The sequence below is a fragment of the Enhydra lutris genome, unplaced genomic scaffold (assembly GCF_002288905.1).
Source record: "Enhydra lutris kenyoni isolate GAN:26980312 unplaced genomic scaffold, ASM228890v2 scaffoldscaffold74, whole genome shotgun sequence".
NCBI lineage: Eukaryota > Metazoa > Chordata > Mammalia > Carnivora > Mustelidae > Enhydra > Enhydra lutris.
In genome coordinates, this window is record NW_019154158.1 from 5802110 (window position 1) to 5816287 (window position 14178).

At 39.5% G+C, this 14178-nt stretch overlaps 1 protein-coding gene and 1 pseudogene across 1 annotated transcript in view; one reads left to right on the forward strand and one right to left on the reverse strand.

Moving 5' to 3' along the window:
* Positions 1-14178, reverse strand: part of LOC111160109 (RNA binding motif single stranded interacting protein 2) — a 73262-nt gene that overhangs the window by 38769 nt on the left and 20315 nt on the right. The gene's annotated exons all lie outside the window — the stretch shown is intronic.
* LOC111160110 lies at positions 11256-11612 on the forward strand (annotated as a pseudogene).

Sequence of the window (14178 nt, forward strand, 5' to 3'; positions counted from 1 at the left end):
TTTGGCGATGTTCCTAGGAAGATGTTGCTGCGGCTGAGGTCGAAGAGATTGTTGCCTGTGTTCTCCTCAAGGATTTTGATGGATTCCTTTCTCACATTGAGGTCCTTCATCCATTTTGAGTCTATTTTCGTGTGTGGTGTAAGGAAATGATCCAATTTCATTTTTCTGCATGTGGCTGTCCATCCTTATGATATTCTTAATAACATTTTCTTTTCTCTAACTTTATGGTGAGAATACAGCATATAATACATATAACATACAAAATATGTATTAATCAACTGTTTATGCTATTGGTAAGGCTTCTGGTCAACAGTAGGCTATTAGTAGTTAAGTTTTGGGAGAGTCAAAGGCCATACCTGGACTTCCGAATGCACAGGAGTTCGGTATCCCCAACCCTGGCACTGTTCAAGGGTAAACTGTATAAACAAAGGGTAAGTGCTCCAAAAAAGGAGGACAAAATTCTTGTTTAAATTGTTTATTTAAATTCAATTTAGTTAACATAACCATATTATTAGTTTCAAGGGTAGAATTTAGTGATCATCAGTTGCATATAATACCCAGCGCTCATCACGTGCCCTCCTTAATGCCCATCACCCAGTTACCCCATCCCCTCATCTACCTTCCCTCTAGCAACCCTGTTTGTTTCCTAGAGTTAAGAGTCTCTTGGGGCTTGGGGCACCTGGGTGGCTTAGTTGTAAAGCGTCTGCCTTTGGCTCAGGTCATGATCCCAGGATCCTGGGATCGACCCCCACATCGGGCTCCCTGCTCAGCAGAAAGTCTGCTTCTCTCTCTCACACTCCCCCTGCGTGTGTCGCTGTGTCTGTCAAATAAATAAATAAAATCTTAAAAAAAAAAAAAAAGTCTCTTGGGGCACCTGGGTGGCTCAGTCGGTTAAGCATCTGCTTTCAGTTCAGGTCATGACCCCAGATCCTGGGATCAAGCCCCACATCGGGCTCCTTGCTTAGAGGGGAGCCCGCTGCTTCTCTTTCTCCCTCTGCCTGCCACTCCCCCTGCTTGTGCTCTCTCTCTGTCAAATAAATACCTCTGTTTGTATGTTATCTTCTTTTCCTTCCCTTCCCCTATATTCATCTGGTTTACTTCTTAAATTCCACATGAGTGAAATCATATGGTATTTGTCTTTCTCTGAAGGAGAAAATTATATCCAGTTCCTGGATAGCAATGTGTAAGATTATGTAAGAATTTCTGCAAGGTCCAGTATCCACTGTCTCATAAATATATACTATGTACATAACAGCTATAATATAGTAGCATCTGTAAAGAATACAGAAAAAGGGGAAATCCTTACTCGCTTAAACTGATATATTAAAACAAAACAGCTATTTTTCTTATAGAACAGAATCTCAGGTTCCTACCTAGCTACTAAAGGTATCATCTAGAGGTGAAATTAGACAAAAAATTAAGAATGAGAATAGAGACTTACACTTTAAGGCAACCTTCCACTGTCCCTGACTTCTTTCCTTTTCTCTAGTCTCCCTCTTCTCTCTTACTCACTTCCTTTCTTCCTCCATTTTTTCCCCTTTTCTATCTTTGTTTAGGCTTACTCCTGACAGTTTTGTTCAGTGATATTCTTTTTTTTTTTTTAAGATTTTATTTGAGAGAGAGAGAATGAGAGAGATAGAGCACGAGAAGGGGGAGGGTCAGAGGGAGAAGCAGACTCCCTGCCAAGCAGGGAGCCCGATGCGGGACTCGATCCCAGGACTCCAGGACCATGACCCGAGCCAAAGGCAGTCGCCCAACCAACTGAACCACCCAGGCGTCCCTCAGTGATATTCTTAAGTAATAACTAGTCTGGTTGTGGTAAAGTTGCTCACATCCTACCTATTAAAAAAAGATGACACTCCGGGCAGAGGATAGGAAGCAAATTTTAATAACAAGAACTGTTTCACTTTTTATAATGGAAAACATATACAAAAGTAAACAAAAGAGTATAATGAATCCTTACATACTTCTTACTTAGCTTCAATAATTATTCATGGACAAATTGCTTCATCTGTAGCTCTACCTATTTCTCCACGGCCCACATGATTTCAAAACAAATACTAAATATACCATGTCATTCTAAAATATTCCCACATATAAGCCAGAAAAATTCTTTTCTTAAAACTTTATTTATCTATTTATTTATTTAAGCAATCCTAACATCCAATGTGGGGCTCAAACTCATGACCCTGAGACCAAGAGGTGCACATTCTTCAAACTGAGCCAGCCAGGTGGCCATGACAAAGAAAGTCTTTTTTATAAAACAAAGCACAATGTCACTATATCACCTAAAAAATTAGTATTTTCCTGGGGTGCCTGGCTGGCACAGGTGGTAGAACATATGACTCTTGATCTTGGGTTTTCAGTCTGAACCCACATTAAGCAGACACTTAACCAATTGAGCCACCCAGGCGTCCCTAAATAAAACCTTTAAAAGATTGGCCTTCAATTATAAGATGTAATGCAAAAATAGAACAATGACATGAAAAAAAAAAAACAAAAAAAACCACCACTGACAACTCACAGTAGCAAAGTAAAAGTGTCCCGACCTAGTTTTTCAAAAGTGATTACCCAAGGTAATATCAAAAACAAACAAACAAAGTAGAAAAGTAAACACAAGATAGTTGCAACTGACCTATTATTTTATTATCTTTCTGTCAGGCGAAGAGAAGGCAAAATAACATTTGCTGGCTACCTACCATATTCCAAGTCCTAGAGGACTTCGTTATCTAACATAATCCTTACAAAGAAGATAATAAGACAAGTATCATTTCCATTTTGGTATTGATTCAGAAACTGAGATTCAGAGGAGCCTGCTGTTTTCTCAAGTTCACATAATAAATAAATAGTAGAATCTTACTCTTTTTTTTTTTTTTAAGATTTTATTTATTTATTGGACAGACAGAGATCACAAGCAGGAAGAGCAGCAGGCAGAGAGAGGAGGAAATAGGCTCCCTACTGAGCAGAGAGCCCGATTTGGGGCTTGATCCCAGGACCCTGAGATCATGACCTGAGCCGAAGGCAGAGGCTTTAACACACTGAGCCACCCAGGCGCCCCTGGAATCTTATTCTTTACTCAGGATCATCCGGCTCCCCCAACCACAGCCTTTCCATTGTTAGTCATTGAGAAAGCAATGGCTTTCATAAACTATAAACAAGGTCAATAATTAATCCCAATTATTAAAAAAAGAAAAATCAATTTCTAAAACATCTTTAAGGGATGACCTGGGTGGCTCAGTGGGTTAAACGTCTGCCTTCAACTCAAGTCATGATCCCAGAATCCTGGAACCAAGTCCCACATTATGCTCCTTGCTCAGCAGGGAGCTGCTTCTCCCTCTGCCTGCTGCTCCCCCTGCTTGTGCTCTCTTTCTCTCTCTCTGACAAATAAATAAATAAAATCTTTAAAAAAAAATACCCCCTCCCTCCTCCTCTCCTCTTGGTGTCATTTTTGATTCTTCACTTAAAAACATTTTATTTAGGGGCGCCTGGGTGGCTCAGTGGGTTAAAGCCTCTGCCTTCGGCTCAGGTCATGATCTCAGGGTCCTGGGATCGAGCCCCGCATCAGGCTCTCTGCTCAGCGGGGAGCCTGCTTCCTCCTCTCTCTCTCTGCCTGCCTCTCTACTTGTGATCTCTCTCTCTGTCAAATAAATAAATAAAATCTTTAAAAAAAAAACATTTTTACTTATTTGAAAGCTTAAAGAGAGGGAGAGAGATGGGGAAGAGCCAATGAAGCAGTCAGATCACACACATTTATCAGTTAAGTTCACCGTCTTACATGGGTTCATGGCACCCCAGAACAATTAAAGTAGTAACAGCAAAGATCACTGATCATAGATAAACATGAACAATATAACAATTTAAAAAATTTGAAATATTGCAAGGATTACCAAAATGACACGAAATGAGCAAATGCTGTTGGAAAAATGGTGCCAATTTGCTTAACACAGGACTAGCACAAATCTTCAGTTTGTAAAAAATACAGTAACTGCAGAGCACAATAAAGTGAAGCATGATAGGATAAGGTATGCCTATACACGTTCAGCACTGCTACTTCACAATGATTAAGTCTTTGCTTGTTTTAGAGAGAGAAAGAACGTGCATGGGTGGGGAGAGGGGCAAAGGAAAAGGGGCAAAAGCATCCCAAACAAGGTTCCACCCTCATCGGGGAGCCTGACATGGGGCTTGTTCTCAAGACCCTGAGATCATGGGCTGAGCAGAAACCAAGAGTCAGTCATTTAACCAACTGAGCCACCCAGGTGCCCCTTCAAACTGGTTAAGTTTTAAAAGGGTAAGCCAGGGGCGCCTGGGTGGCTCAGTGGGTTAAAGCCTCTGCTTTCAGCTCAGGTCATGATCCCAGAGTCCTGGGATCGATCCCCGCATCGAGCCCCGCATCGAGCCCCGCATCGAGCCCCGCATCGAGCCCCGCATCGGGCTCTCTGCTCAGCAGGGAGCCTGCTTCCTCCTCTCTCTCTGCCTGCCTCTCTGCCTACTTGTGATCTCTGTCTGTCAAATAAATAAAATCTTTAAAAAAAATAATAAAAAAAAAAATAAAAGGGTAAGCCACCAGACAGGGAAGTCCATAGCTTTCCATTTGCTTTTTTTAAATCACTGCTATATCTAGGTAGATAAATCTGTCAATTCTGGGGTAGTATTAGAAATCCACTGGCCCGAGATATAAGCTACCTTCTTGGCTATTAGTTTTATTTTTTTATTTTATTTTTTTAAAGATTTTATTTATTTGTCAGAGAGAGAGAGTACACACAAGCAGGCAGAGAGGCAGGCAGAGAGAGAGGAGGAAGCAGGCTCCCCGCTGAGCAAGGAGCCCGATGCGGGACTCGATCCCAGGACCCCAGGATCATGACCTGAGCCGAAGGCAGTGGCTTAACCCACTGAGCCACCCAGGCGTCCCTTAGTTTTATTAATAATAAATGTTTTGTTTTGATTTCTATCTCTCAAACTTTCGTATTTCTCATGTGGACTGGAGGAAGAGGAATGTTTCAAACTGAAACCCCTCAAACCCCAACATTCTTTAAAGGCAAGGCAAGTATTATCTTTGGTAGTTGAAATGAGGCGGGGGAGGGGTAAAATGTTAGCATGCCTGGCTCTCCCAGTTTGTAAATCCTATAATTACAAAATAAAATAATGATTTAATAATAATTCAACTTGGGTTAACAACAACAAAAAAATCATTTTCTTTATTTTACAAATGAAGAAAAATCAGATTCAGTTTTCATTTTTTTATTATTTTTTAAAGATTTTATTTATTTATTTGACAGACAGAAATCACAAGTAGGCAGAGAGGCAGGCAGAAAGAGGAGGAAGCAGGCTCCCTGCTGAGCAGAGAGCCTGATAAGGGGCTGGATCTCAGGACCCTGGGATCATGGACCTGAGCAGGAAGGCAGAGGCTTTAGCCCACTGAGCCACCCAGGCGCCCCAGATTCAGTTTTTATACAGGCATTCAATTATTTACTACTCATTTAGGAATTAAGTAGGCAATGAATCAATGTTTACCAAATGTTTTTTCAAAAGTATCTTTCTTGATTACAGATCCCATTAGCTAGCAGAAAGTGGTTAAAACACGGGCTTAAAAAAGAAATAAAGAAACACAGGCTCAATAATTACAAAGACTTAGATTTAATTCTGTCACCATGTACTAGCTGTATGACTCTGGATAAGTTGCCTAACCTTACTTGTAAAATGGGGACAGTAATAGGACCTATGCAATAGAATTGTTATGGAGATGAAAATAAATACATGTAAAGCTCTTATAATAGTCCCTGAGATATAAAAAGAGTTCACATCTGTTTATTCAACAAATACTGAATTCTCCCTTAGAGTACCAGACAAGAACAGGTACCAAGGACAAAATCCTGAGCTACACCAGAGATAGTCTTGGTCCTAATGAAATTTAGCATTTAGCAGAGATAAAGACATTAATCAAATAATCATAAAGGAATTGCATAATTACCCATCATGATAAATGGGCTAGAAAGACAAAACAGAAAGCTGTAACCCACTTTAGTTAGTCTGGTCAAAAAGGTGATATTTGGGGCACCTGGGTGGCTCAGTGGTTAAAGCCTCTGCCTTCAGCTCGGGTCACGATCTCAGGGTCCTGGGATCGAGTCCCGCATCGGGCTCTCTGCTCAGCAGGGAGCCTGCCTCCTCCTGTCTCTCTCTGCCTACTTGTGATCTGTCAAATAAATTAAAAAAAAAAAAAAAAAGTGATATTTATTTATTTATTTATTTACTTTTAAAGATTTTATTTATTTGGGGCACCTGGGTGGCTCAGTGGATTAAGCCACTGCCTTCCGCTCAGGTCATGATCTCAGTGTCCTGGGATCGAGCCCCGCATCAGGCTCTCTGCTCAGCAGGGAGCCTGCTTCCCCTTCTCTCTCTGCCCGACTCTCTGCCTACTTGTGATCTCTCTGTCAAATAAATAAATAAAATCTTAAAAAAAAAAAAGATTTTATTTATTTATTTAAAGATTTTATTTGTTTATTTGACAGACAGAGATCACAAGTAGGCAGAGAGGCAGGCAGAGAGAGAGAGAGGAAGGGAAGCAGGGGCTCGAACCCAGAACCCTGGGATCATGACCTGAGCCAAAGGCAGATGCTTAACTGACTGAGCCAGCCACGTGCCCCACAAAGTGGGACTTTCAAATGGATCTAAAAGGAACAGAAAGCCAGTGAAGCTAGAGTGTAATGAAGGAGGGAGAGGGACACAGAAAATTCCAGCCTGTGTTGAAGTACTTGGTTTTCATTCTGAACACATTAGACAATTAATGAATAATTTTATGTAGGAAAGAAGTTATAAGGTCTGATCAATGTTTTGAAAATATTACTGTGGCTACTATGGGAAGAACAAATTAGAGTGAGGCAGGAGTTGAATGGGAATATCAATTAGGCAGTCACTATAATACCCAAACAAGACACAATGCAGTCTATAACTGGAGAGATGGCAGTAAAGATAAAAAAAAAAAAGGGGGGGGTGGAAAGATCTGAGATTTAGCTTATAAGAATCAACAGGACTAGTTTATTGACTGGACGTAGGCAAGGACAGTGTCTAGCTTGAGTAACTGGATGGACGGCGATATCATTAACGACATCGTAGAGATTAGGGGACTACTAAGCAAGCATTAAATTTTGAATATGTTAAATTTGAGAGGCACCTGGCTGGCTCAGTCATAGAACATTTGACTCTTGATCTCAGAATCATGGATTCAAGCTCCACAATGGGCCTAGAACTTATTAAACAAAACAAAACAAAACAAAACAAAAACAACCAAACAAATAAAAACAAAACCTTGAATAACCTGTGAGATTTCCAGGAAAAAATATCAAGTAGGCAGTTGGATACACAGAGGAGAGGTCTGGCCTAGCAATTATAACGTGTAAATCTGTTAGCATAGTAATAACTAAAATTTAGGAAGAAAGTATATTTAGAGAGAAGGTAAAGTAAGAAGACCTAAAGAACTTTAAATAATCAGAAACTGAATAAAGTAGCTGACAAAGAGACCAAAAGAGAAGGGTCAAAAGGGCAAGACTGTGTAACCGGAGTTGTGTAACCGGAGACGAACAAGGAGAATATTTCAAGAAATGGAGAATAGTCAACCCTAGCGAATGATGCTAAGACATTATGTAAGATGAAAACTAAACCAAAACCAAAACCAAAACAAAACCTTGTTGGATTTGGCAACTTAAAAGTACCTTATGGATTAGATCAAACAAAAGAATCAGTGAGCCTGAAGAGTAACCATTTGAAATTACCCAGTCAGAAGGGAAAAAGGGAAAAAGAGAATGAAAAGGAAAGAAGAAAGCTTATCTTATGGAACTTATGGGACACATTAAAAGAAACAATTTCTGCATCCCTAGAATCCCAGAAGGAGAAGAGAAGTGGTAGAAAGTTTATTCAAAGGAATAATGGTTGAGAACTTCCCAAACCTGGAAAGCGTTTTGGACACCCAATTCATGAAAGTAATAGCACACCCAAAAATTCCAATCCAAAACAATGTTCTCCAAGATACATTATAATAAAACTATCTAAAATCAAAGATAAAGAGAGAATTTAAGGGGCACCTGGATGGCTCAGTCAGTTAAGCGTCCAACTCTTGATCTCAGGTCTTGACCTCAGTGTCATGAGTTTAAGCCCTGAGCGGGGCTCCACACTGGGCATGGAGTCTACTTAAAAAGAGAGAGAGAGAGAGAGAGAGAATTTAATTTTTATTTATTTATTTTAAAGATTTTATTTATTTATTTGACAGAGATCACAAGTAGGCAGAGAGGCAGGCAGAGAAAGAGGGGGAAGCAGGCACCCCACTAAGCAGAGAGCCCGATGTGGGGCCCGATCCCAGGACCTTGGGATCATGGACCTGAGCTGAAGGCAGAGGCTTTAACCCACTGAGCCACCCAGGCGCCCTGAGAATTTAATTTTTTTAAGTAAACTCTATCCCACTGTCCAGTATGAACTTATGACCTTGAAATCAAGAATTACATACTTCACAGAATGCACCGGCAAGGCATGCTGTAAAGAGAGAATTTTAAAAATCAACAAGAAGGAATGCCTGGCTGGCTCAATGGAAGAGTGTGCAACTTCGATCTCAGGGTCATGGTTGAGCCCCACTTTGGGTGTAGAGGTTACTTAAATAAGTAAAATTTTATTTATGGTTCTTTTAAAAAAGATTTTATCCACCTATTTGAGAGAGAGAGAGAACACAAGCGGGGGGAGCAGCAGGTAGAGGGAGAGGGAGAAGGAGGCTCCCACTGAGCAAGGAGCCCAATGCAGGGCTCAATCCCAGAACCCTGGGATCATGACCTGAGCTGAAGTCAGATACCCCAACAGACTGTACCACCCAGGCACCCCTTAAATAAATAAATTTTTCAAATCAATTAATTAAATTTAAAAATCAACAAGAAAAAAAATTCTCTTATACAAGAAGACCTCCATCAGGCAATTGTGGACATTTGAGCAGTAACCTTGCAGGGCAGGAGATGATAGAATAATATATTCAAAATGATGAAAGAAAAAGAAAAATCCCAACCAAGAATAATTTACCCAGAAAGTTTGTTCTTCAGAAATGAAGGTGAGAAACACTTTCCCTAACAAAGAAAAACTAAGAAAATTCATCACCACTCAACCTAACTTGTAAGAAATGCTAAAAGGAGTTCACTGAGCTAAAATGAAAGAATGCTATCTGGCAACATGAAAATATGAAAATACATGTCACACTGGTAAAGCTAAACATATAATCAGATTCAGAATATTCTAATAGAGCAATATAGCCGTGTTAATCACTTAACTCTAGCATAAAGTTTAAGGAACAAAAGTACTGGGGCACCTAGCTGGGTCAGTTGATAGAGCATGGTGACTCCTGATCTTAGGGTCCTGAGTTCAAGCCCCACGTTGGGTGTGGAGCCCACTTTATTTATTTTTTTTTAAAGATTTTATTTATTTATTTGACAGAGATCACAAGTAGGCAAAGAGGCCGGCAGTGAGAGTGAGGGGGAAGTAGGCTCCCCACAGAGCAGAGAGCCCGATGTGGGGCTCGATCCCAGGACCCCGGGATCATGACCTGAGCACAAGGCAGAGGCCTTAACCCATTAAGCCACCCAGGTGCCCCTGGAGCCCACTTAAAAAAAAAAAAAGTACTAAAAATAGCTATAACTACAATAATTTGTCAATGGATACACAACATAAAAAGATGCAAACTATAATATAAAAACATAAAATGTCAGGAAGAGGGTAAAAGGATAGGTTTTGTACGTAATCAAAATCAAGTATTATCAGCTTGAAAAAGACTATACTTCAGACCAAATGGCCCTAACAGACATATATAGGACATTCCATCCAAGAGCAGCATACACATTCTTTTCAAGTCTACATGGAACATTCTCCAGGATAGAGTATGTATTAAATGACGAATCGCATCCTGACAAATTAAAAAATACTGAAATCATACCAAGTATTCTTTTCTGGCCAAAATGGTATGAAACTAGAAATCAGTAACAGAAAGAAAATCAGAAAATTAACAAATATGTGGAAATTAAACAGTATACTCCTGAACAACCTAATGAGTCAAAGATGAAATTTTTAAAGTCTTGAAGCAAACATAAATGGTAATGCAACATACCAAAATTCATGATATGCAGCAAAAACAATGCAAAGAGGGACATTTATAGCAATAAATGCCCACATAAAGAAAAAAAAATCCCCCCAAACCTCAAGGAGTTAGAGAAAGAATATGTTACGCCCAAACTTAACAGAAAAAATGAGAACAAAAATCAGAGCAGAAATAAATAAAATAGAGAATAGACAAACAAGTGCTGGTTTTTTGAAAAGATAAACAAAATTGACAACACATTAGCTAGACTTACCAAGAAAAAGAGAACTCAAAATTATACATAAAAGAGACATTACAACTGATAACACAGAAATACAAAAGATCTTAAGAGATTGCCATGAACAATGATATGCCACCAAATTCTATAACCTAGAGAAACAGATAAACCTAGAATTCTATAACCTAGAAGAAATAGATAAATTCCTAGTAACATATAACCTATCAAGTCCTAATCATAAACAGAAACAAACAAAATACACAGAAAATCTGAACAGACCAGTAACAACTGAGGAGATTGAATTAGTAATCAAACACCTCCCAATAAAGAAAAGCCCAGGACCACACAGCTCCATGGGAGAATTCTACCAAACACTGAAAGAAGAATTAATATGAGTTCTTCTCAACTATTCCAAAAACTGAAGAGGAGGTAACATTCCCAAACTCATTTTGTGAGGCCAGCATTACACAGATATCAAAGCCGGACAAGGACACTATGAGAAAACAGCAGAACAAAATCTCTGATGAATAAAGACACAAAAATTCTCAACAAAATAGTAGCAAAATAAATTCAACAGCACGTTAAAAAGTCCATATGCCATGATCAAGTCAGAATTACTCCTAGGATGCAAGGATGTTTCAACATACAGAAAATCAATAAATGTGATATACCACGTTAATAGAATGAAAGACAAAAATCATACAATCATCTTGATACAGAAGAAGCAACTGACAAGATTCAACATCCTTTCATGATAAAAATGCTCAACAAATTGGCTATAGAACGAACATAACTCAACATAATAAAAGCCATATATGAAAAGCCCATAGCTAGTATACTCAAAGCTTTCCCTCAAAGATCAGGAACAAGACAAGGGTGCCCATTCTGACTGCTCATATTCAACATAGTACTAGAAGTCCTAGCCACAGCAAGTAGGCTAGAAAAAGAAAGGTATCCAGCGTGGCAGCAGGCATACCCTCAACATGCAGAATGATGCCAGCAAATTCATGGAACTGTACATGTCTCGAAAGTGCTCCTCCAGCAACCACATCATCAGTGCCAAGGACCACATGTCCATTCAGAAGAACATGGCCAAGGCTGGCAAGGTGACCGGGAGGTTCAACAGCCAGTTTACAACCTACACTATCCATGGCATCATTTGCAGGATGGGTCAGTCAGATGACTTCATTCTCTGGCCACAGCTGAGAGCATGGTTTCACAGAAGTTCTGACTGGGATGCCTGCCTGACTCAGTCAGAGGAGCACACGACTCTTGATCTCAGGGTCTTGAGCTCCAGCCCCATGTGGGATGCAGAGATTACTTAAATAAAAAAAACTTAAAAAAACAAAAACAAAAACACAACTTCTGACTGGAGAGGATCATGAATGTGGAATATTTGTCATAAAAAATAGCAATCCCCCCACGAAAAAAAGGAAATACAGGCAGCCAGATCAGAAAGGAGGGCATGTAACTGTTTGCTGATAACATATCTTATATATAAAAAATCATAAATCTCCACCAAGTGAGACCTAATGAATTCAGTAATGTTTCAGCATTAATCAACATTTAATCAACAATTAATCAAATCAACATTAAAAAATCAGTTGCATTTCTATATACGATCTAAAAAAAAAAAAAGAAAAACAATTCCATTAACAAAAACATCAAAAACAATAAAATAGGTAAAAATAAGATAAAGAAGAAGGTGAAAGATCTGTACATTGAAAACTACAAAACACTGTTGAAAGAAACTGAAGGAGACACAAGTGGAAAGATATGCCTGTTTATGGATCAGAAGAATTAAGAATGTTGAAATCTGCATCAAAAGCCATCTATAGATTCAGTGCAATCCTTATCAAAATTCCAATGGCACTTTTCACAGAAACAGAAAAAAACAATTCTAAAATTCATGTGAAACCACAAAAGATCCCAAATAGTCAAAATAATCTTAAGAACAAAGCTAAAGGCATCACACCTCCTGATTTCAAACTATTTAAAAAGCTATAGTCATCATAAATACATACATACGTAACTATAGTAACCAAAACAGTTTGGTACTGGCACAAAATAGACACACAGATCAGTGGAACAGCAAAGAGAGACCAGAAATAAACCCATGCTTATATGGTCAATTAATCTATGACAAAAAAGGCAAGATTATACAACAGGGGAAAGACAGTCTCTTCAATAAATGGTGCTGGAAAAAATGGACAGCTACATGCAAAAAAATGAAACTGGATCACTTTCTTAAACCCATACACAAAAATGAATTCAAGGGACACCTGAGTGGCTCAATTGGTTAAGCATCTGCCTTTGGCTCAGGTCATGATCCCAGGATCCTGGGATCCAATCCCACATCAGGGTCCTTGCTCAGAGGGGAGCCCGCTTCTCCCTCTGCCTACTGCTCCCCCTGCTTGTGCTCTCTCTCAGACAAATAAATAAATAAGATCTTTTTTTTAAAGGATTTTATTTATTTATTTGACAGAGAGAAATACAGCGAGAGAGAACACAAGCAGGGACAGTGGGAGAGGGAGAAGCAGGCTTCCTGCCAAGCAGGGAGCCCAATGCGAGGCTCCATCTCAGGACCCTGAGATCATGACCTGAGCTGAAGGCAGAGGCTTAACCCACTGAGCCACCCAGGCAACCCGAAATAAAATCTTTAAAACAAAACAAAACAGGGGGCGCCTGGGTGGCTCAGTGGATTGAGCCGCTGCCTTCAGCTCAGGTCATGATTCCAGGGTCCTGGGATCGAGCCCCGCATCGGGCTCTCTGCTCTGCTGGGAGCCTGCTTCCTCCTCTCTCTCTGCCTGCCTCTGGCCGACTTGTGATCTCTGTCAAATAAATAAATAAAATAAATCTTAAAAAAAAAAAAACAAACAAACAAAAAACAGGGGCGCCTGGGTGGCTCAGTGGATTAAGCCTCTGCCTTCGGCTCGGGTCTTGATCTCAGGGTCCTGGGATCGAGACCCGCATTGGGCTCTCTGCTCCATAGGGAGCCTCCTTCTCCTACTTTCTCTGTCTACCGCTCTGCCTGCTTGTGGTCTCTCTCTCTCTCTCTGTCAAATAAATAAGTAAAATCTTTAAAAAATATATATATTAAAAAAAACAACAACAACAAAAACAAAAAAAGCAAAAATAAATTCAAAATGGATTAAAGATCTAAGTGCAAGACATGAAACCATAAAACTCTTAGAAGAAAACACGGACAGTAATTTCTTTGATATCAGCCTTAGCATCATTAAAAATATATATATATACATATACATATATATGTGTGTGTGTGTGTATGTATATATATATCTTCTGCAGCAAGGAAAACAAAAGCAAAAATAAACAGTTGGGACTACACTAAAAAAGCTTTTACACATAGAAGGAAACCATCAACAAATGAAAAGGCAATCTACTGAATGAAAGAAATATTTGCAAACTATATAGCTGATGAGGGAGTTGACATACAAAATATATAAGGAACTCATACAAATCAAGAGCAAAAAAAAATCCAATTTAAAAAATGGGCAGGGCGCCTGGGTGGCTCAGTGGGTTAAGCCACTGCCTTCGGCTCAGGTCATGATCCCAGGGTCCTGGGATCGAGTCCCGCATCGGGCTCTCTGCTCAGCAGGGAGCCTGCTTCCCTCTCTCTCTCTCTCTCTCTGCCTGCCTCTGTCTACTGTGATCTCTCTCTGTCAAATAAATAAATAAAATCTTAAAAAAAAAAAAAAATGGGCAGAAAACTTGAATAGACACTTTTCCAAAGAATACATACAAATGGCCAACAGCTACATGTGCTCAATGTTACTAATCCTTAGGGAAACATAAATCAAAACCACTACAAGATATCATCTCA